Source organism: Schistocerca gregaria, chromosome 6 (assembly GCF_023897955.1).
Source record: "Schistocerca gregaria isolate iqSchGreg1 chromosome 6, iqSchGreg1.2, whole genome shotgun sequence".
NCBI classification, from domain to species: domain Eukaryota; kingdom Metazoa; phylum Arthropoda; class Insecta; order Orthoptera; family Acrididae; genus Schistocerca; species Schistocerca gregaria.
The window spans coordinates 375845078-375867346 of NC_064925.1; positions in this window are offsets into that span (position 1 = coordinate 375845078).

The window sequence follows — 22269 nt, forward strand, 5'->3', positions numbered from 1 at the left end:
AAATTTGTCCTTTACTACCAAGCTAGTGTCATGAGCAAACAGAAATATTTTAGAGTTACCCCTAATACTAGAGGGCATATCATTTATAAGTAAAGAACAGCAGTGGCCCCAACACTGATCACTGAGGCACCCCCCAACGTGACCGCACACCCTCAGACCCTACATCACAGCAATTCTCAACACTGTGAATAATGACTTTTGTTATCTGTTGCTAAAGAAAGAGATAATCCAATTGTGAGCTACTTCTCGGATTCTGCAACGGTCCAAGCTCTTGAGCAAATTTTGTGATCAACACAATCAAACGCATGTAGTTAAATCAAAATATATGCCTAGCGTTCGAAACCTTTTGTTTAACCAATCCAGTACCGTTCTCAGTTGCTAAACGACTTCTGAAGCCGAACTGAACGTTTGATAGCAAATTATGTGATATAAAATGATAAATTATCCTTACATACACAGCCTTCTCAATAACTTCTATCAATGATGGCATAGAAACAGGTCTAAAATTGTCTACATCAACTCTTTCTCCCTTTTTATAAAGCAACTTTACTACTGAGTACTTCAGTTGTTCAGGAAACTAACCATTCCTAAAGAAAAATTACAAGTATGTCTAAATACAGGGCTAACATGTGTACCACAGCACTTTAATATTCTGCAAGGCACTCCATCATGTCCATGAGAGTCCATAGTCTTCAGTGATTTAATTATTGACTCAATCTCCCTCTTGTCCGTATCACAGAGGAGTGTTTCAGACATCAATCTCGGAAAGGCCTTTGCCAGGAGAGTTATATGATTCCTTGTAAAAACTAAATTTTCATTTAATTCACCAAGAATGATCAGAAAATGATTGTTAAATACTGCACATATATCTGATCTATCAGTAACAATAATATTTTTACTACGAACTGACATTATATCGTCAACGTTGTGCTGCTGACCAGACACTTCCTTCACAGCTGACCATATGGTTTTAATTTTATCCTGTGAATTAGCTATTCTATTTGCATACCACATACTCTTTGCCTTTCTAATAACAATTTTAATTACCTTACAGTACTGTTTGTAATGGGCTACTGTAGCTTCATTGTGACTACTTCTAACGTTTTGATATTATTCCCGCTTTTTTCTATATGATATCCGTATCCCATTAGTCGGCCATCTGGACTGTCATTTACTGCTAGTACCCCGTTTATAACGTTATAATGGAAAGCAACTCTCATAGAGCATGAGAAATGTGTTAAGGAAAGCATTAAGTTTGTCATCTATGTTATCAAAAATGGTTCAAATGTCTCTGAGCACTATGGGACTTAACATCTGAGGTCATCAGTTCCCTAGAACTTAGAACTACTTAAACCTAACTAACCTAAGGACATCACACACATCCATGCCCTAGGCAAGATTCGAACCTGCGACCGTAGCAGTCGCGCGGTTCTGGACTGAAGCGCCTAGAACCGCTTGGCCACCGCTGCCGGCCCATCTATGTTATCGACGCTGTAAACATCCTGCCACTCTTGTTCCTTTACGAGGTTTAAAAATCACTTTATTGCTGTTGGGTTAACTTTTCTATACAGTTTGTAATTATATATGACATTTGTTTGAGTACAAAAGCCTTTTAGTGTTAAAATTTGTGCATATTGGTCTGAAAGGCCATTCACCGTCTTACTAACAGAATGTCCATCTAGTAATGATAAATGAATGCAAATATTGTCTATGGCTGTGCTACTGTTCCCATGCGGCCTAGTTGAAAAAAAAAAAACAGTCTGCATCAGATCATATGAATTTAGTAGATCTACCAACACCCTTTTTCTTGCAGCATCATATACAAAATTTATATTGAAGTCATCACATGTAACTAATTTCCGGTACTACCGATTAAGTGAATCAAGAAACCCCTCTAGCTTGAGCATAGATGCTCTGAAGTTAGGGGACCTATAAACAACAAAAATTAGAAGTGTAGTTTCATTAAATTCAACTGACCCTGCACAATATTCAAACATCTGTCCAGTGCATTGCCGCGATAAATCTATAGACTAAAATGGTATACTTTTTTTTACGTACATGGCCACTCCGCCATCCTGCAAGGAACTCCTTGAAAAACAGCCAGCTAATCTGTGTCCTGGTAAAGGAATCCTCTTAATTGTCAAACTGTTTAAGTGGTGCTCCGATATACCAATAATTTCAGAGTCAACATCTATTAGCAGTTCACTAACTTTATCTCTGATACCTCTTATATTTTGATGAAATATGCTAATTCCTTCTCTACTTAGAAACATGACGTCCTCAGAAGGTGAGCCCTTAGATAGAGGGACTTCCTTTAAGCACGTATACTTATCAGCTGACTTCAGTCTAAAAAAGGCGCAGCTCCAATACCAACTACTACAGGAATTTTTCCATAGGTGATCCCACCATCACTCACTACACTGTCATCTATAAGCTTTGCCAGCCTCCCTTCCCATACCTATTGAGGTGCAGACCATGTCCAGTGAAGCTCGATCTACTGATAGACTCAACTGGCATGATTGAAATGTGACCCATGGCCTCTGCCATCAGTGCCTTCTCCAGCCCCATGTTAACGCTCCCAACACCCGCATTAAGATGAGGCCGGTCATGACCCTGAAACACTTGCACGAAATGCACATTAGTGCCACCAATTTGAGTTGATATCTTTAGCAGGTTACCACCTAAGTCATATTCCCTCCCCCTTCTCCACCCACTACCACTACCTGATCCTCCTCCATAAGATTCCTACATAACTACCCTATGCTGTCAGTCAACTGAAACAACCACGCACTAGGCTTCACAATGCTGCTGACCTGCTACTCACTCCCCAACACTTTCTGGGACTGCTGGCCCACGTCTCTACCGTGCAAACTACCTAGCAGCAGAACCTTCTTCTTTCTGTTAGACTTTGCAACAGACCTAGGCCTCCTAACTGCTGAAGACTGCTGCATGTTCACTACATCTACAGCTACAAGATGCTCCTCTCCACTAAACTCTGACAGTTATTAAATCTATTGCATACATGCAAAGTATAACTGTCTGAATGCCTCCTCCTTCTAGCTGCCTTCTTGCCAACTGCCAGTTCCCATTCCCCAGCACCCTCCACGTCCTCAACCTTTCTAGTTCCTCCTTTGCGTGTTGTAAATGCACCTTAAGGGCACAGATCCTACGCTCCTGCTCGTCGATCTTGATTCAAAATATGGAATATTTGCTTGGTATTATTTTGTAAATGAATCTCAGAGAAACCGTGTTTAATAACTCTGCTTTACTGGCGTTGTCTTCAATAACATCACCATTGTTATCGCGCAATAAAGGTGTTGACTGCCTCTTGCTAGTGGTCTGCTTCACATACAGCTAGACTTTCTTCGAGTTTTCTCTCAGCTTTAGAGACAGAGTTCCGTTGTGGAAACTATTAAAAGCATCTCGCGTTGAAATTCGTGCTAAATTTAGAGCTTGTGTTCAACTTCATCAATCTCGGGGCTTTAGGGTTCTTTTAAATTTGACATAATTTATTCGTTGCTTCTGCAATAGTATTCTGGCCTATTTTTTGTGCCCTGGGTGATTAGTACCGTCTCTTATTAATTCATTTGGTTTGTATCTCTCAACTGCCGCAGATACTATTTCTCTGAGTTCATACCACGTCTGGTCTACGCCTCCATAGTTAGAGTGGAAAAAGCGGAGACTGTCTCTTAGGAAGATGTGAAGCGAGTTTTTACCTACTTTTTTAAATAGCAGTATATTGTGTTTATTTTTGATGGGTTCGGATATTACCGTATTCAATCTAGCTACAAGAATCTTGTGGTCACTAATCCCTGTATCTCTCATGATGCTCCTCATTTGGCCAGGATTATTTTTTTTCCAAGAGATTAAACATGTTTTCGCAACCATTTACACTTGGAGTCGGCTCCTGAAACAAATCTTCAAAATAATTTTCCGAGAAGGCATTCAGTACCACTCCGAACGACGATTTTGCATACCACCCACTTTAAACATGTAGTTTCGCCAATGTATAGAGGGTAAACTGAAATCACATTGGAGTGTTATTGTATGAGTGGGGTACCTGTGTGAAATGACACTGAAGTTTTCTTCGAAAAGTTCAGCAACTGTATCATCTGATAAACACTCCACCACCAACTGTATTTAATTATCCATTCCGAATACGGTTACGTCCGTTATAAAAAATTTTGGCTGAAATTACTTCCGTATTTACCCAGACTTCCATATCTACAACAATTTGAGATCCAGTGTTTTCTATTAGCGCTCGGAGTTGTCATAAGAGTTTCTCCATAAGTGTGTACTGTTATGGTGGTACCAAATAATATTCTGACAACTGTACTGATAGAAGGGAAAGGATGATAGGAAACAAGAGCTACGTTATATCTAAGACCATTGGTAATGACAGGACACTGTCTGAATTAAAGGGAGTGGCAGTAATACTGATACTGCTACCCGAAACGCTGGTACTACTAAGACTGAAATCATGTGTTATATGACACTTCTACGTTGCATATCAGGTCGCAAGTTGCAAAGCATTCGTGTGAAAAAGACCCTTTAGTTTAGATTTTGGTCAGCTAGAATAGCCTTATCTTTGGTCAAATAGTGAAAAGCATGTCTTTAAGCAGTACTCTGAGTGTGGAGTGTAGCCTGCCAATCACACTGCTCGGTGTTGAGGTTAGAGCTCGTTTAGGCAGCGTGGCTTGCCGGATATTCGTTGTCCATCTCCTTCATGTTTTGTTGACGCCATCAACATTGCGCTTTAGCTGTTACTAATACGGGCCTTTCCACACTTCGTCGTCCAGAATTATAGGTGTACGTTGTATAGATCGGTGAGGCCCTCTAATTCGAAGATCATTGAACCTGTCCACCGTGAGGGGATTACGCTGGCCACGGGTGTTTATAGCACAGGCTCTACATCCAGTCTCTGTCTTGAGGCTGGTGAACCGCCACTTAAATTCCTCATGGTGCGTCAGACATATGAGTTCCTCGCAGCTCTGAATTCACCCGCATACTATACTACTGCTCGTCACCCTCTGGAACGCTTGGACATGTGCTGGAGGAACTTGATGTAGCTGTAGTACAACCTCAAATCCAGAGTGTTAACCGTCTTCCACCAAGATTACTGCAGAGGCCCAGAGTTATTTTAGATTTAGTGCGCTACAGGAGAGATTGCACTCCTGCTTCCATTTATAATGCGATATTTTCTACATTTTATATGAGCAATACAACTGTGTAGCTGTCTTTACGGACAGTACCAAACACGGGGACTCATTGGTTGTCGTTTGCTTTCTCGGATAGTGTCCTGAAGTTCCGAACGCCTCTACTGTACTGTCTTCGATGGAGCATTATACGCGATCTTGGGGGCACTGGAGCATTTGAGACGTTCTTCCAGTTTTAAGTTTCTTGTCTGTCCCGATTCTCTGTGCCCTTCACTCTCTTCAGTACTTGTACCTAGCAGATAAAGTAGTCCAGAATATCCAGGATGCTCTTCTCCACCAAGAACGACTGGGGAAGGGGGGGCGAGGGGGTTTCTGCTGGGTACTGAAGCAAATGGGTATTGAGGGAAACGAATTAGCGAATCTAGCAGCATAGGAGGCGTGTTGTGATCTCAGTTATTTCAGTGTGCTATCCTCCTATACCCGTGGTCCAGTGGTAGCATCTTTGATTCATAATCAAAACGTCTTCGGTCCCGGGTGCGATCCCCTCCACTGCCTAAATTTTGATAAATAATCAGCATTGGCGGCCAAAGACTTCCGGCATAAGAAGTGAGCCTCATTCTGCCAACGGCCTTGTCAAAGAGGGCGGAAGGGCGGATAGAGGTTCAGGGCACTCTCTTGTCCTAGGGGTGGGAAATTGCCCCTAAAGGCGGAAGAATCAGCAATGATCAACGACATGAGGATGCAGAAGGCAATGGAAACCACTGCATTAAAGACACGTAACGTGTATCCGCAGGACATGTGACCTGTAGTTGAAGAAGTGTCATAATGATCTCTCCATTGACAAAACATTGCGGAATTGTCCCCCATTCGGATCTCCGGGAGGGGACTGCCAAGGAGGAGGTTACCATGAGAAAAAGATTGAACAATCAACGAAAGGATAATGTTCTACGAATCGGGGCGTGGAATGTCAGTAGCTTGAACGTGGTAGGGAAACTAGAAAATCTGAAAAGGAAAATGCAAGGGCTCAATGTAGATATAGTAGGGGTCAGTGAAGTGAAGTGGAAGGAAGACAAGGATTTCTGGTCAGATGAGTATCGGGTAATATCAACAGCAGCAGAAAATGGTATAACAGGTGAAGGATTCGTTATGAATAGGAAGGTAGGGCAGAGGGTGTGTTACTGTGAACAGTTCAGTGACCGGGTTGTTCTAATCAGAATCGACAGCAGACCAACACCGACAACGATAGTTCAGGTATACATGCCGACGTCGCAAGCTGAACACATAGAGAAAGTGTATAAGGGTATTGAAAGGGTAATGCAGTATGTAAAGGGGGACGAAAATCTAATAGTCATGGACGACTGGAAGGCAATTGTAGGGGAAGGAGTAGAAGAAGAGGTTACAGGAGAGTATGGGCTTGGGACAAGGAATGAAAGAGGAGAAAGACTAATTGAGTTCTGCAACAAGTTTCAGCTAGTAATAGCGAATACCCTGTTCAAGAATCACAAGAGGAGGAGGTATACTTGGGAAAGGCCGGGAGTTACGGGAAGATTTCAATTAGATTACATCATGGTCAGACAGAGATTCCGAAATCAGATACTGGATTGTAAGGCGTACCCAGGAGCAGATATAGACTCAGATCACAATATAGTAGTGATGAAGAGTAGGAAGAAGTTCAAGACATTAGTCAGGAAGAATCAATACGCTAAGAAGTGGGATACGGAAGTTCTAAGGAATGACGAGATACGTTTGAAGTTCTCTAACGCTGTAGATACAGCAATAAGGGATAGCGCAGTAGGCAGCACAGTTGAAGAGGAATGGACATCTCTAAAAAGGGCCATCACAGAAGTTGGGAAGGAAAACATAGGTACAAAGAAGGTAGCTGCGAACAAACCATGGGTAACAGAAGAAATACTTCTGTTGATTGATGAAAGGCGAAATACAAACATGTTCCGAGAAAATCAGGAATACAGAAATACAAGTCGCTGGGGAATGAAATAAATGGGAAGTGCAGGGAAGCTAAGACGAAATGGCTGCAGGCAAAATGTGAAGACATCGAAAAAGATATGATTGTCAGTAGGACAGACTCAGTATACAGGAAAGTCAAAACAACCTTTGGTGACATTAAAAGCAACGGTGGTAACATTAAGAGTGCAACGGGAATTCCACTGCTAAATGCAGAGGAGAGAGCAGATAGATGGAAAGAATACATTGAAAGCTTCTATGAGGGTGAAGATTTGTCTGATGTGATAGAAGAAGAAACAGGAGTCGATTTAGAAGAGATAGGGGATCCAGAATTAGAATCGGAATTTAAAAGAGCTTTCGAGGACTTACGGTCAAATAAGGCAGAAGGGATAGATAACATTCCATCAGAATTTCTTAAATCATTAGGGGAAGTGGCAACAAAACGACTATTCACGTTGGTGTGTAGAATATATGAGTCTGGCGACATACCATCTGACTTTCGGAAAAGCATCACCCACACAATTCCGAAGACGGCAAGAGCTGACAAGTGCGAGAATTATCGCACAATCAGCTTAACAGCTCATGCATCGAAGCTGCTTACAAGAATAATATACAGAAGAATGGGAAAGAAAATTGAGAATGCGCTAGGTGACGATCAGTTTGGCTTCAGGAAAAGTAAAGGCACGAGAGAGGCAATTCTGACGTTACGGCTAATAATGGAAGCAAGGCTGAAGAAAAATCAAGACACGTTCATAGGATTTGTCGATCTGGAAAAAGTGTTCGACAATATAAAATGGAGCAAGCTGTTCGAGATTCTGAAAAAAGTAGGGGTAAGCTATAGGGAGAGACGGGTCATACACAATATGTACAACAACCAAGAGGGAATAATAAGAGTGGACCATCAAGAACGAAGTGGTGTAAGACAAGGCTGTAGCCTTTCGCCCCTACTCCTCAATCTGTACATCGAGGAAGCCATGATGGAAATAAAGGAAAGGTTCAGGAGTGGAATTAAAATACAAGGTGAAAGGATATCAATGATACGATTCGCTGATGACGTTGCTATCCTGAGTGAAAGTGAAGAAGAATTAAATGATCTGCTGAACGGAAAGAACAGTCTAATGAGTACACAATATGGTTTGAGAGTAAATTGGAGAAAGACGAAGGTTATGAGAAGTAGTAGAAATGAAAACAGCGAGAAACTTAACATCAGGATTGATGGTCACGAAGTCAATGAAGTTAAGGAATTCTGCTACCTAGGCAGCAAAATAACCAATGACGGAAAGAGCAAGGAGGACATCAAAAGCAGACTCGCTATGGCAAAAAAGGCATTTCTGGCCAACACAAGTCTACTAACATCAAATACCGGCCTTAATTTGAGGAACAAATTTCTGAGGATGTACGTCTGGAGTACAGCATTCTATAGTAGCGAAACATGGACTGTGGGAAAACCGGAACAGAAGAGAATCGAAGCATTTGAGATGTGGTGCTCTAGACGAATGTTGAAAATTATGTGGTCTGATAAGGTAAGGAATGAGGAGGTTCTACGCAGAATCGAAGAGGAAAGGAATATGTGGAATACACTGATAAGGAGAAGGGACAGGATGATAGGTCATCTGCTAAGACATGAGGGAATGACTTCCATGGTACTAGAGGGAGCTGTAGAGGGCAAAAACTGTAGAGGAAGACAGAGATTGGAATACGTCAAGCAAATAATTGAGGACGTAGGTTGCAAGTGCTACTCTGAGATGAAGAGGTTAGCACAGGGGAGGAATTCGTGGCGGGCCGCATCAAACCAGTCGGTAGACTGATGACCCCCCCAAAAAAAATCCTCCTGCGTATTGTAGCCTCCATGCTGCGACCCAAAGTCTTGCGTCGGTGAGAGGTCCAGTGGCTGGAAGTGACCGACAGTTAGCTCCGTCTAGTAAAGCCCACGACGCGGCTTAGGCGTACGTCCTTCCAGTTGCGTCAACCGGACGAGGTCCTCCTTACTCGTCTGTACACAGGCCATAGCCCTATGGTGCATGGCTTCCTGCTCCGGTGAGAGGACCCTCCAAAGTGCAGCGCTTATGACATGCAGGTAACTATGGGCCCCTTTCTGTTCGACTGTTGGTTTCCAAGCAGCGAGCCGCGGCGGATTCACCGACGGATCTGCCCTCTATTTTAAATAACGTTCAAACGAATGTGGTTCGAGTTTTAAAGTGTTGTGAGTTGTCCAGTATTTTTCCTAATATCTTAGGGGAATGGTTTTAATGTGTTCACAGGGTGACTGGCTCATCCTGTTTTTTTGTAAGTGGTCAGCCAGCCACATTTGCCTGTGCCTTTCTTTTAACTCCTCTTTCGTTTTACATATGCTATAATCTCACATATAGCACATTTTAGTATTTCTTCGTTGTCTTAGAGCCTGCAAAGGAACTGCCACCAAGCGGGATTTGGAACTCTGATACGTATCGTGTAAATTAAAGGTGGAGGCGGGAGAAAGGAAATGAAAGGGAAGGAAGTAATATCAGCTGCATCGGGATTTTACGCGGAATCAGCAGCAATGAGTGAAAATGTATGCCAGACTGGGACTCGAACCAGGGATCTCCCGCTTATTAGGCAGTTGCGTTAACCACTGCGCCACCCAGACGAAGTATTTATTGTAAACGCGCGGATATCTCGGTACGGACTCCGGCTAACCCACACTCCCACACAGCACCACCTATCCGCAGCCCCCATCCATGCCCTCCATGCTCGCTAATTTTTAGATTCCCACTGGACGTCCAACGCCAACGTGCATCGACACTGAAACGTTTGGGTTCATTGTCCATCAGTTATATGAATGTGTGCTGTCTGTTGTTCTTGACATAACCAAAACAATTATATGTACAAAAGAGCAGACACCATTATTCATGTACGAGGGTCACTCCAAAAGAAATGCACACTATTTTTTTTAAATCCATCTTTTATTCTACATGTTTGAAAGTTTTACAGTGTGTAGATAGGTCCTTTAGGAACAATATTTTCATTTCTCCACATAATTCCCATCCCTCTCAACTGTCTTACGCCATCTTGGAACCAGCGCCTGTATACCCGCGCGGTAAAATTCTGTACCAACCTGTTGGAGCCACTGTTTGGCAGCGTGCACAAGGGAGTCATCATCTTCAAACCTTGTTCCACGAAGAGAGTCTTTCAGTTTCCCAAAGAGATGATAGTCACATGGAGCCAGGTCAGGACTGTAAGGCGGGTGTTTCAGTGTTGTCCATCCGAGTTTTGTGATCGCTTCCATGGTTTTTTGACCGACATGTGGCCGTACATTGTCGTGCAGCAGCAAAAAATCCTGCTTTTGCCGATGTAGTCGAACATGATTCAGCCGAACTTGAAGTTTATTCAGTGTCGTCACATACGCATCAGAATTTATGGTGGTTCCACTTGGCATGATGTGCACAAGCAGGAGTCGTTCGGAATCGAAAAACACCGTAGCCATAACTTTTCCAGCAGAAGGTGTGGTTTTGAATTTTTTTGTTCTTGGGTGAATTTGCATGATGCCACTCCATTGACTGGCTCTTCGACTCTGGTGAAAAATGATGGAGCCATGTTTCATCACCTGTCACAATTCTTCCAAGAAATTCATCTCCACCATTCTCGTACTGTTCCGAAAGATCTGCATACCGTTTATCTTGTTTCTTTGTGAGCAACTGTCAACATCCGGGAAGCCACCTGTCACAAACCTTTTATAACGCCAACACTTTCAGTATTCTGCAAACACTTCCTTCCTCTATCCCAACGTAGCGTGACAATTCGTTCACTGTGATGCGTCTGTCAGCAGTCACCAATTCGTTAACTCTCTGCACATTGTCTGGAGTGTGTGGAGTACGGGGCCTGCCGCAGCGAGGACAATCCTCAATATTGCCGTGCCCGGTTTCATCACGTAACCTGCTTGCCCACCGACTAACTGTACTGCGATCGACAGCAGCATCTCCATACACCTTTTTCAACCCCTTGTGGATGTTTCCCACTGTCTCGTTTTCACAGTACAGAAATTCTATGACAGCATGTTGCTTCTGACGAACGTCAAGTGTAGCAGCCATCTTGAAGACATGCTGTGACGGCGCCACTCACGGGAACAGGTTGAACTAAGCTTGAAAACAAGCGAGAAGGATGTATCTACACACTGTAAAACTTTCACATATGCAGAATGAAAACTATATCTTCAGAAAAATAGTGTGCATTTCTTTTGTAGTGACCCTGGTAACTGATTCTTCTTGACGGGCAATGAATTCACAACCTTCAGTGTGAATGAACATTTATGTTCGACCTCCAGCGAGAATCTAAAATTAGCAAGCATGGAGGAGATGGACGTGGACTGCAGGTAGTAGCGCCAGGTGGGACAGTCCCGAGACAGTCTGCGCACTTGCGATAAACGCTGCGTCCGGATGGCGCAGTGGTTAACGCAGCTGCCTAGTACGCAGGAGGTCTTGGATTTGAGTCCCGATCCGGCAAACACATTCACTTGTCACTGCCGATTTCGCTTTAAGTTTTGATGCAGGTGATATCATGAATTTCCACCCTTTCCTTTTCTTTCTCTCCCGTCCAACTTCAACTCATATAATTTACAATTATGTTCAAGCATGCGCTTCTCGCTGTGTTTCTATATTCTTGTCCATCCCCTTTATCTTCGATATTAGTCGGGGCGCTATTGTACTCTCATATGCGTATGCATGCTTGCTGGCGTTTAAAAGCTCTTGGTTTAGAAATGAAGCTTTCATAACGAGCTGTTAAATAACTGAAGTGTAACGCCTGGGAATAGAGTATCGCGCCCGGTACAGGCCATTTTGCCGTGCACCATAAAGCACGTCGCCGGCCATGAGCGGTGCTGACGATTAAATTAGCGGCCGGGCTCGCCACGGCAGCTGTGGGCGGGCGATGGCACGGGGCAAAACACCATCCAGTCCTCGGTCAGTCAGAAGTGTGAGTGAGTGAGATGACCGCCGATAAGCGCCGCTCTAATGACGGAACGCCTGTCCGGCTTTTGTCTGGCGGCCGGCGCTTTTCACGCAACACGGCGTTTTACACCCCGTCTCGCGTGGCTCGCCCGCCAGCACACGTCGCTCCTCGTCCCGCGAGTCTGGGTCGTAAAGCCCCCCGCGGAAGCGAGCCATCTGCGGCGCCGGAGCGTGCAGTCCGTCCAACTCCTCTCTAATCATATACAGGTAGTCTGCATAATGCGGCCCCGGCAAACAGCACGCGATATGGCGTTCTGCTTCCGTCCAGTGACTTCTGATTATTTATTAGCGTCGGTGGCCGCTGCGGGTGGGAGGGAATTAGTGCGTGGAATATTAACGCGCTGAAGACTCTCAGTGATATTGTTCCGGAACTCCTGAAACGCAGCAGACAGAGACGCGTTAAATATTTGTTTTGTCATTTGTCATTGTCAAAACAGGCTCTAGTGACTCAGTCTGTTGGGCATCAATCTCTAGCTCTGGAGCCCTTGGATTCAATCTCAACCTGCTATCAAATGAGCACCAGGGATGTTACTCGTGGATAAAAGGCGGCAGCGGCGTACATTAGATACCACAGCGGACGGAGAATAAATTTAGCGAGGATATCGAAACAGGTTTAATACACTCCTGGAAATGAAAAAAAGAACACATTGACACCGGTGTGTCAGACCCGCCATACTTGCTCCGGACACTGCGACAGGGCTGTACAAGCAATGATCACACGCACAACACAGCGGACACACCAGAAACCGCGGTGTTGGCCATCGAATGGCGCTAGCTGCGCAGCATTTGTGCACCGCCGCCGTCAGTGTCAGCCAGTTTGCCGTGGCATACGGAGCTCCATCGCAGTCTTTAACACTGGTAGCATGCCGTGACAGCGTGGACGTGGACCGTATGTGCAGTTGACGAACTTTGTGCGAGGGCGTATAGTGGGCATGCGGGAGGCCGGGTGGACGTACCGCCGAATTGCTCAACACGTGGGGCGTTTGGTCTCCACAGTACATCGATGTTGTCGCCAGTGGTCGGCGGAAGGTGCACGTGCCCGTCGACCTGGGACCGGACCGCAGCGACGCACGGATGCACGCCAAGACCGTAGGCACACAGGGCCAACACCCAGCATCATGGTGTGGGAAGCGATCTCCTACACTGGCCGTACACCTGTGGTGATCGTCGAGGGGACACTGAATAGTGCACGGTACATCCAAACCGTCATCGAACCCATCGTTCTACCATTCCTAGACCGGCAAGGTAACTTGCTGTTTCAACAGGACAACGCACGTCCGCATGTATCCCGTGCCACCCAACGTGCTCTAGAAGGTGTAAGTCAACTACCGGATCTGTCCCCCATTGAGCATGTTTGGGACTGGATGAAGCGTCGTCTCACGCGGTCTGCACGTCCAGCACGAACACTGGTCCAACTGAGGCGCCAGGTGGAAATGGCATGGCAAGCCATTCCACAGTACTACATCCAGCATCTCTACGATCGTCTCCATGGGAGAATAGCAGCCTGCATTGCTGCGAAAGGTGGATATACATTGTACTAGTGCCGACGTTGTGCATGCTCTGTTGCCTGTGTCTATGTGCCTGTGGTTCTGTCAGTGTGATCATGTGATGTATCTGACCCCAGGAATGTGTCAATAAACTTTACCCTTCCTCGGACAATGAATTCACGGTGTTCTTATTTCAATTTCCAGGAGTGTAGATATGCGATAAGCAAGCCTCCTCTTGCTCTTCAAGGTAAGAGACTAGTGCAGTGTGTCATAGTATACCTTTGCAATTAATGGACGATGGCAATCCGCACTTGCCGGCCGTGGTGGCGGAGCGGTTCTAGGCGCTACAGTCTGGAATCGCGCGACCACTGCGGTCGCAGGTTCGAATCCTGCCTCGGGCATGGATGTGTGTCATGTCCTTAGGATAATTAGGTTTAAGTACTTCTAAGTTCTAGGGTACTGTTGACCTCAGATGTTAAGTCCCATAGTGCTCAGAGCCATTTGGAGAAATCCGCACATATCGAACAGGGGGGGGGGGGGGGGGAGCGGCATTGCAGCCTGGACACATACCTTACTTTTGAAGATATTATGTATCTTGCAAATTATGTCTCTCTCTTGCTTGTGTTGAATTTATCACTTACACCATCATAACCCATGCCAATTCCCAACGAAGGGAATAAGAAGTCTCAAAGCGTTTAATGCTCGCACTGGCTGCGATATTCACGGCAGAGTGTTCAGACCACTACTGGACGCTGATTGGCCAACTCAGACTGTGTGACCGAGGTGCATCCAACGACAGTGGAGGTGTCAGGGTGAGTGGTGGGTTGGTGGGCCAAGTCGAAACACTGTTGACATTTACGAATGACTTTTAATGGCTTCAGTACATGACATAGTCATGCAGACACACTTCACTCTGTTGTCCCTGACCGGCACTGACATATGGACGGTGGCTTTCGCCCTGGTTGCTGAGTCAGCACCATGCGTTGCTGATAACAGATTCGTGGTAGGCCGGGAAGTTTTAGAGCCCATGACCACTGACATCAGCAGTTCGCAGCTTTCCTCAGTGTCACGGTGCCTACATGGCCGTTCACTCCACTCACGTCACAGCTACTATCTCTGAAGATGTTTGTGTGCAGGGTACGTACGACTCACCGTCCTCTGCCAGGAGTCGGACAGCAGTTGGCACGGTGGTGTCAACTCCGACCAAGAATTCAACGCTAGCAGCAGTAGGCTCAGATGGCCGGTTAGCAGGGCTGTTGCACCAAGACCCACAAAAGACTTAGTGCTGGCAGAAGGCGCGGCATGGTCTCGAACTCATAGCTGCTGCAGGCGTTGCTCAGTCGCCTCGCTGCCTGGCACAACTCTGGTATCATCGTGGTACTGCTGGCTTCTGACAACGAGAAATCTCTCTGACGCGCATATTGAGGCGCAAATCTCCAAGGTCATGGAACGTATCAGTACATGAAATTACAACATAAAAGTAATAACACATAAAAATAAATGTTCATGAACCTGAAAAAAAGTCTGTCCATAAGTTTAAGTAAACGCTATCACCAATACAAAAGAATCAGCTTAATTTTTCAAGAAACTCCTCGACAGAATAGAAGGAGTGACCATTGAAGTAACTCTTCAGTTTCGATTTGAAAGCGCGTGGATTACTGCTAAGATTTTTGTGTTCGAGTAGTAGCTTATTTAAAATGGATGCAGCAGTATACTGCACACATTTTTGGACTAGAGTTAAGGGAGTCCGATCCAAATGGAGGTTTGATCTGTGCCGAGTATTAACCGAGTGAAACCTGCTTATTTTTGGGAATAAACTAATATTGGTAACAAGAAACGACAATAAGGAATATACATATTGAGAGGCCAATGACAAACTACCCAGACTCGTGAACAGAAGTCGACAAGAAGTTCGTGAACTCACACCACTTATTTCCCGAACCACCCGTTTCTGAGCCAAAAATATCCTTCTAGAGTGGGAAGAGTTACCCCAAAATATAACACCATACGACACAAGTGAATGAAAATAAGCAAAGTAGACTGATTTACGTGTCGAAGTATCATTCACTTTTGATACCGTTCGAATAGTAAAAATGGCAGTATTAAGTCTTTGAACAAGACCCTGAACGTGGGCTTTCCACGACAGCTTACTACATATCTGAACACTTAGAAATTTGAACTGTTCAGTTTCACTAATCATATGCCCTTCTTTGAGATTAAAACGTCAGGTTTTGTTGAATTGTCTGTTAGAAGCTGTAAAAACTGAGTCTTACTGTGATTTAACGTTAGTTTATTTTCTATAAGCCATGAACTGAGGTCATGTACTGCACTATTTGAAACGGAGTCATTGTTGCACACAACATCCTTTACTACCAAGCTAGTGTCATCAGCAAACAGAAATATCTTAGAGTTACCCATAATATTAGAGGGCTTATCATTTATATAAATAAGGAACAGGAGCTGCCCCAACACTGATCCCTGGGGCACTCCCCACTTGACAGTACCCCACTCAGATCCCACATCACAGCCGTTACCAATTTTGTGAATAATGACCTTTTGCTGCCTGTTGCTAAAGTAAAAGGTGAACCAGTTGTGAGCTACTCCCCTTATTCAGTAATGGTACAACTTCTTGAGCAATATTGTGAGATCACACAGTCAAATGTGTTAGTTAAATCAAAAAATACGACAAGAGTTCGAAACTTTTTGTTTAGCCCATCGAGAACCTCTCAGAGAAAATAAAATATAGCATTTTCAGTTGTTAAACGACTTCTAAAGCCGAACTGTACATTTGATACAAAATGATCAATTAACCTTACATACACAGCCTTTTCGATAACTTTTGCAAACACTGATGGCATAGAGATAAATCTAAAATTATCTACATTATCCCTTTCTCCGTTTTTATAAACCAATTTACCACTGGGAAATTTAATCGCTCAGGAAACTGACCATTCCTAAAGGAAAAATTACAAATATGGCAACATACAGGGCTAACATGTGCAGCACAGTACTTTAATATTCTGCTAGACACTCCATCATAACCACGAGAGTCCTTAGTCTTCAGTGATTTAATTATTGACTCAATCTCCCGCTTTTCTGTATCACAGACGAGTATTTCAGACATCAATCTCGGAAAGCCATTTGCTAAGAAATTTGTATGATTTCCTGTAGAAACTAAAATTTTATATAATTCACGAGCAATGCTCAGAAAATGATTGTTAAATACTGTACGTATATCTGATTTATGAGTAACAGAAATATTATTACTGCGAAGTGACTTTATATCATATACCTTGTGCTGTTGACGAGACACTTCCTTCACAACTGACCATATAGCTTTAATTTTATCCTGTGAATTAGCTATTCTATTTGCATACCACATACTCTTTGCCTTCCTAATAACATTTTTAAGCACCATAAAATACTGTTTGTAATGGGCTACTGTAGCTTGACTGTGACTACTTCTAACAGTCTAATATAATTCCCGCTTTGTTCTACAAGATATCCTTATCCCAATAGTCAGCCAACCGGGCTGTCCATAACTGCTAGTACCCCATTTAGAACGTTCTAATGGAAGGCAGCTCTCAAAGAGCATGAGAAATGTGTTATGGAAAGCATTGTATTCATCATCTATATTATCGGCAGTATAAACGTCTTTCCACTGTTGTTCCTTGACAAGTTAAAAAAAAACTCTTTATTGCTGTTGGATTAACTTTCCTACATAGTTTGTACTTAAATATGACATTGGTTTGAGTTCAAAAGTCTTTTAGTGTTAAAATTTGTGCATCATGGTCTGAAAGGCCATTCACGCTTTTAATAACAGAATGCCCATCTAGTAATGAAGAATGAATAAAAATATTCAGAATGATACTTTCACTCTGCAGCGGAGTGTGCGCTGATATGAAACTTCCTGTCAGATTAAAACTGTGTGCCGGACCGAGACTCGAACTCGTGACCTTTGTCTTTCGCGGGCAAGTTCTTTACCAACTGAGCTACCCAAGCACGACTCACGCCTCGTCCTCACAGCTGTACTTCTGCCAGTACCTCGTCTCCTACCTTCCAAACTTTACAGAAGCTCTCCTGCGAACCTACCAGAACTAGCACTCCTGAAAGAAAGGATACTGTGGAGACATGGCTTAGCCACAGCCTTGGGACTGTTTCCAGAATGAGATTTTCACTCTGCAGCGGAGTGTGCGCTGATATGAAACGTCCTGGCAGATTAAAACTGTGTGCCGGACTGAGAATCGAACTCGGGACCTTTGTCTTTCGCGGGCAAGTGCTCTACCAACTGAGCTACCCAAGCACGACTCACGCCCCGTCCTCACAGCCTTACTTCTGCCAGTACCTCGTCTCCCACCTTCCAAACTTTACAGGAACTCTCCTGCGAGTTCGAGTCTCGGTCCGGTACACAGTTTTAATCTGCCAGGAAGTTCCAAAAAAATATTGTCTATGACTATGCTACTGTTCCCCTGCACCCTAGTTGGAAAAAACACAGTTTGTATTAGATCATATGAATTTAGGAGATCTACCAACATCCTTTTTCTTGCACAATCATATACAAAATTAATATTGAAGTCACCACATATAACTACTTTCTGGTACTTTCTATAAAGTGAATCAAGAACCCTCTCTAGCTCAAGAAAAAATGCTCTGAAGTCGGAGTTAGGGAACCTATAAACAACAACAATTAGAAGTTTAGTTTCACTAAATTCAACTCATGCTGCACAACGTTCAAATATCTGTTCAGTGCAGTGTCGGGATACGTCTATGGACTCAAATGAAATACTGTTTTGTACGTACAGAGCCACTCCCCCACCCAGCAAGGAATTCCTTGAGAAACAGCCAGCTAATCTGTAGCCTGGTAAAGGAAGCCTCTGAATTATCAAATTATTTAAATGGTACTCTGATATACCAATAATTTCAGAGTTAACACCTATTAGCAGTTCATTAATTTAATCTCTAATACCTCTTATATTTTGATGAAATATGCTAATTCCTTCTCTACTTGGAAACATTACATCCTCTGAAGATGAGCTCTTAGTTAGAGGGACCTGTTTATGGAGGTATACCTATCAGCTGACTTCAATCTAAAAAATGTGCAGCTCTAACACCAACTACTACAGGAATTTTTTCCGTCAGTGACACCACTACCACCACCACCACCCACTACACTGTCACCTATAAGTTTAGCCAGCCTCCCCTTCCCATACCTGTTGAGGTGCAGGTCATGCACAGTGAAACCCCACCTACTGATAGACCAAACTAGCACCACTGAGATGTGATCCATGCCCTCTGCCATCAGTGCCCTCCCCAGCCCCACATTAACGCTCCTAACAGCCGCATTAAAGTGAGCCCGATCATGAAACAGTGGTACGAAATGCACATTAGTGCCACCAGTTTGAGTAGCTGTTTTAACCAAGTCACCACTGAAATCAAATTCCCCATCTCTATCGAAACTGTTCCCAGCTCCACCCACTATCACTACCTGATCCTCCTTCGTAAAATTCTTACCTAACTCCCCTATGCTTCCAGTCACCTGATACAACCCTACACTTGGCTTCATAATGCTCGTGACCTGGTACTCACTCCCCAACACTTCCTGCAACTGCAACTGCTGGCTACGCAGTTACCGCTGTGTGGTACTATTCACTGCTGTGCTGAACTAACCTGACTTGACAATCCTCTTACATGCATTTCATGGCGACCGTCACGTCCCCACAGTGGCGGCTACCAACTCGCGACTGTTAACTCGCGCTCCACACCTGCTTCCACTCTATTTCTCATTGCTTTTGCTAAAGGCTTATAATTTTTTCTCAAGGACCAGGTAGTGACACTACATTACTGTGTCCGATGCAATAATGTGTCTTGCCAGAAACTACTTCTCTTTTTTCATGTAACACTTTTTAAAATGGGAAACGCTACTGTGTATACAACTACTAGACAATTCTAATGCAACGCAACTGCTGCCTCCGGAGATGCGCGGCAGCCCCTTCTCCCGGTAGGCGGACTGGCAGTTCAGTACAGCACAGCACGCCACTGCGAATCCTCTGTCGGCTTAGCATCTGCTCACAGTGCTGTACATAAATCCAAGCTGAAGCCTCACAAAGTAAAGAAAGGGTGTCAGCTGACCTATTCGGAAAATGTCTCTTGACGTCACTTCTTTAACTACCTACTGGAGCTGTTTTCTCATCAAACACAATTTGTGATATCATCAGAGGCACATTGACGATGTGTGCTCTTGGATCGAATACCTGTAGTTCTTTTTGTTATTTGTGAGGTATTGGCAAAAATATCGCAGTAAATTGATCACACATCTATTACAAGTTGTGGTTCAATGGAAAAGTATTGCTACAATAGTTTGTGTTGCGCTAATTGCATATCACGCTCCTATTTTGACACCATGTAGAGGCTATTAATGCAACTGATGAAGATATTCGGAACTACAGAGTAGATTGTTCTGTGTGTGTATGTATGTGAAATCTTGTGGGGCTTAACTAAAAATGGTTCAAATGGCTCTGAACACTATGGGACTCAACTGCTGTGGTCATCAGTCCCCTAGAACTTAGAACTACTTAAACCTAACTAACCTAAGGACATCACACACATCCATGCCCGAGGCAGGATTCGAACCTGCGACCGTAGCAGTTGCACGGTTCCGGACTGCGCGCCTAGAACCGCGAGACCACCACGGCCGGAGGGACTTAACTGCTAAGGTCATCAGTCCCTCAGATTACACACTACTTAACCTAAATTATCCTAGGGGCAAACACACACACCCATGCCCGAGGGAGGACTAGAACCTCCACCGGGACCAGCCCCACAGTCCATGACTGCAGCGCCCTAGACCGCGTGGTTAATTCCGCGCGGCTAGATTGTCCAAGTAGCCTGATAAGTGCATTCTGGAAGCATCACAAAAAAGCTTTTCAGGATAATCGTCGCCATCATGTACACACAGCAATAGCCACTTTTAGTGATGAAGTCGAGGAACACTATACTTGAATTGGCCAATCGATGAGCTACCATTACTCTCCAGGAGTTCAGGTTTGCTTCATGCTCAGGTCTGTGAGGAGACAGTCTGAAGAGCTAAGAGGGCAGAGATTTGTCTTTCCGGGGCCCCTACATCACATCCAGCTTAATTCCTAGTTATAAACCGATATGGCACCAGCCACACTGTCCCAGCAACGGCCCGAAGTGCAGTCTGTGGACCTCAGCCTGTGTGAAGGGGGTGCCGGAGATTTCGTTCAGACCTTCACAGACAATAGGATTGCTGTTACAAGTTCGATCCCGATACGGCTATCCAACAATTACGGTTCGACTGCCGTGTCCAATGTATAAAAAAACTTGTGATTTCAAATACTTCGATATTGTCCCAACAATACTTTGCTTACAGCTTCCAACAGCTGTATAAACTTTTCTAAAAGCGTGTTGTGGCCAACGGAAAATAATTTTAACGCAAATAAAATTATTTGGTCTATGTCTCCTTAATTCCATCTCTTTTTACTATACACTTCTTACAAGGATTACTTCATAAGAGTGGGATCGGCTTATTGAAACCATCTACCCAGTGGTGAAGTTAGGGTCTTAGGTATCAAGGCTTGCACTACTCTGGGTAACCAACGAAGAGAGTCAGAATTTCGCCTGATTTACTACAGCCTTAAAAACTAATAGCAGTTAGCAGAGCTATTTGTGATGTAATAATTGAGGTAGGTTTCTAACGTGCGAAAGGTTGTTGGTTCGAATCTCGTCCCATGTATGACGATTTTTTTTATTATCACACTTTTGTAGAAGTCAGTTTTATCATTATTTTATTCAGCTGCTTGATGTAAATGTAATTTTTTAGATTTATAATCCTGTCCATCATTTTGATCATCATATTCAGTATTTCATTTGGTCTTATTTTGTCTTCCAATCATTCTTTTTGTCACTCGTAAATTTTATGCATGTTATTTTACTTATTTTTAAGTATTAAATTTGATTGAAATTATTTCATTTTATTATTTTATATTTTCATCCATGTTATTGGATTTATTAATTCTGTTCCTCAGGCTGCTTGCATTTCGATTTATTCACAATCACTTCTTTTGATTAAATCTTCACTTGAAACCATAATTTGTGCTTTAAATGTTTGTGATGCTTACCATAAGAAAGTTTACATCTTGTAACAAAAAATACATTTTTGGCTCCATTGCACAGCCAGTATAGAGAGATTATGTCCTCTTTTATTTTGTGACCAGTAGACCAGCATTTTTAAACCTTTAAATTCCTTTAAAGATAAATAAAAATAATTAAAATCACATGCATAAAGATTCTGATCTCTTTTTCAAGTCAAAATAAGAGGAAATAAAATTGTAAATAAGATGATTAAAACGATCACACAGAGGATTATAATTTTAAAAAAATACATTAAAACTATTTAATTGAATAAAAATGTCACTTTTATAACGATTTGAAAATAAAAAAGTTAGAGCACCTGACAAGAAATGAACCTTTAACCTTCTATGCATGAGGAACGTACCTTAACCACTCCACGAGAATCTCCCACTGTGCAATAATATCAATTTTAAGACTCTACAATATCATGATAAATTAAGATTTTTTTTGTTCAAATAACTTACTGACAAGAGGCCGGGTAACATTGTCGACAACCGCCGATATTTCGACAGGAGCACACCTTCAAATTTG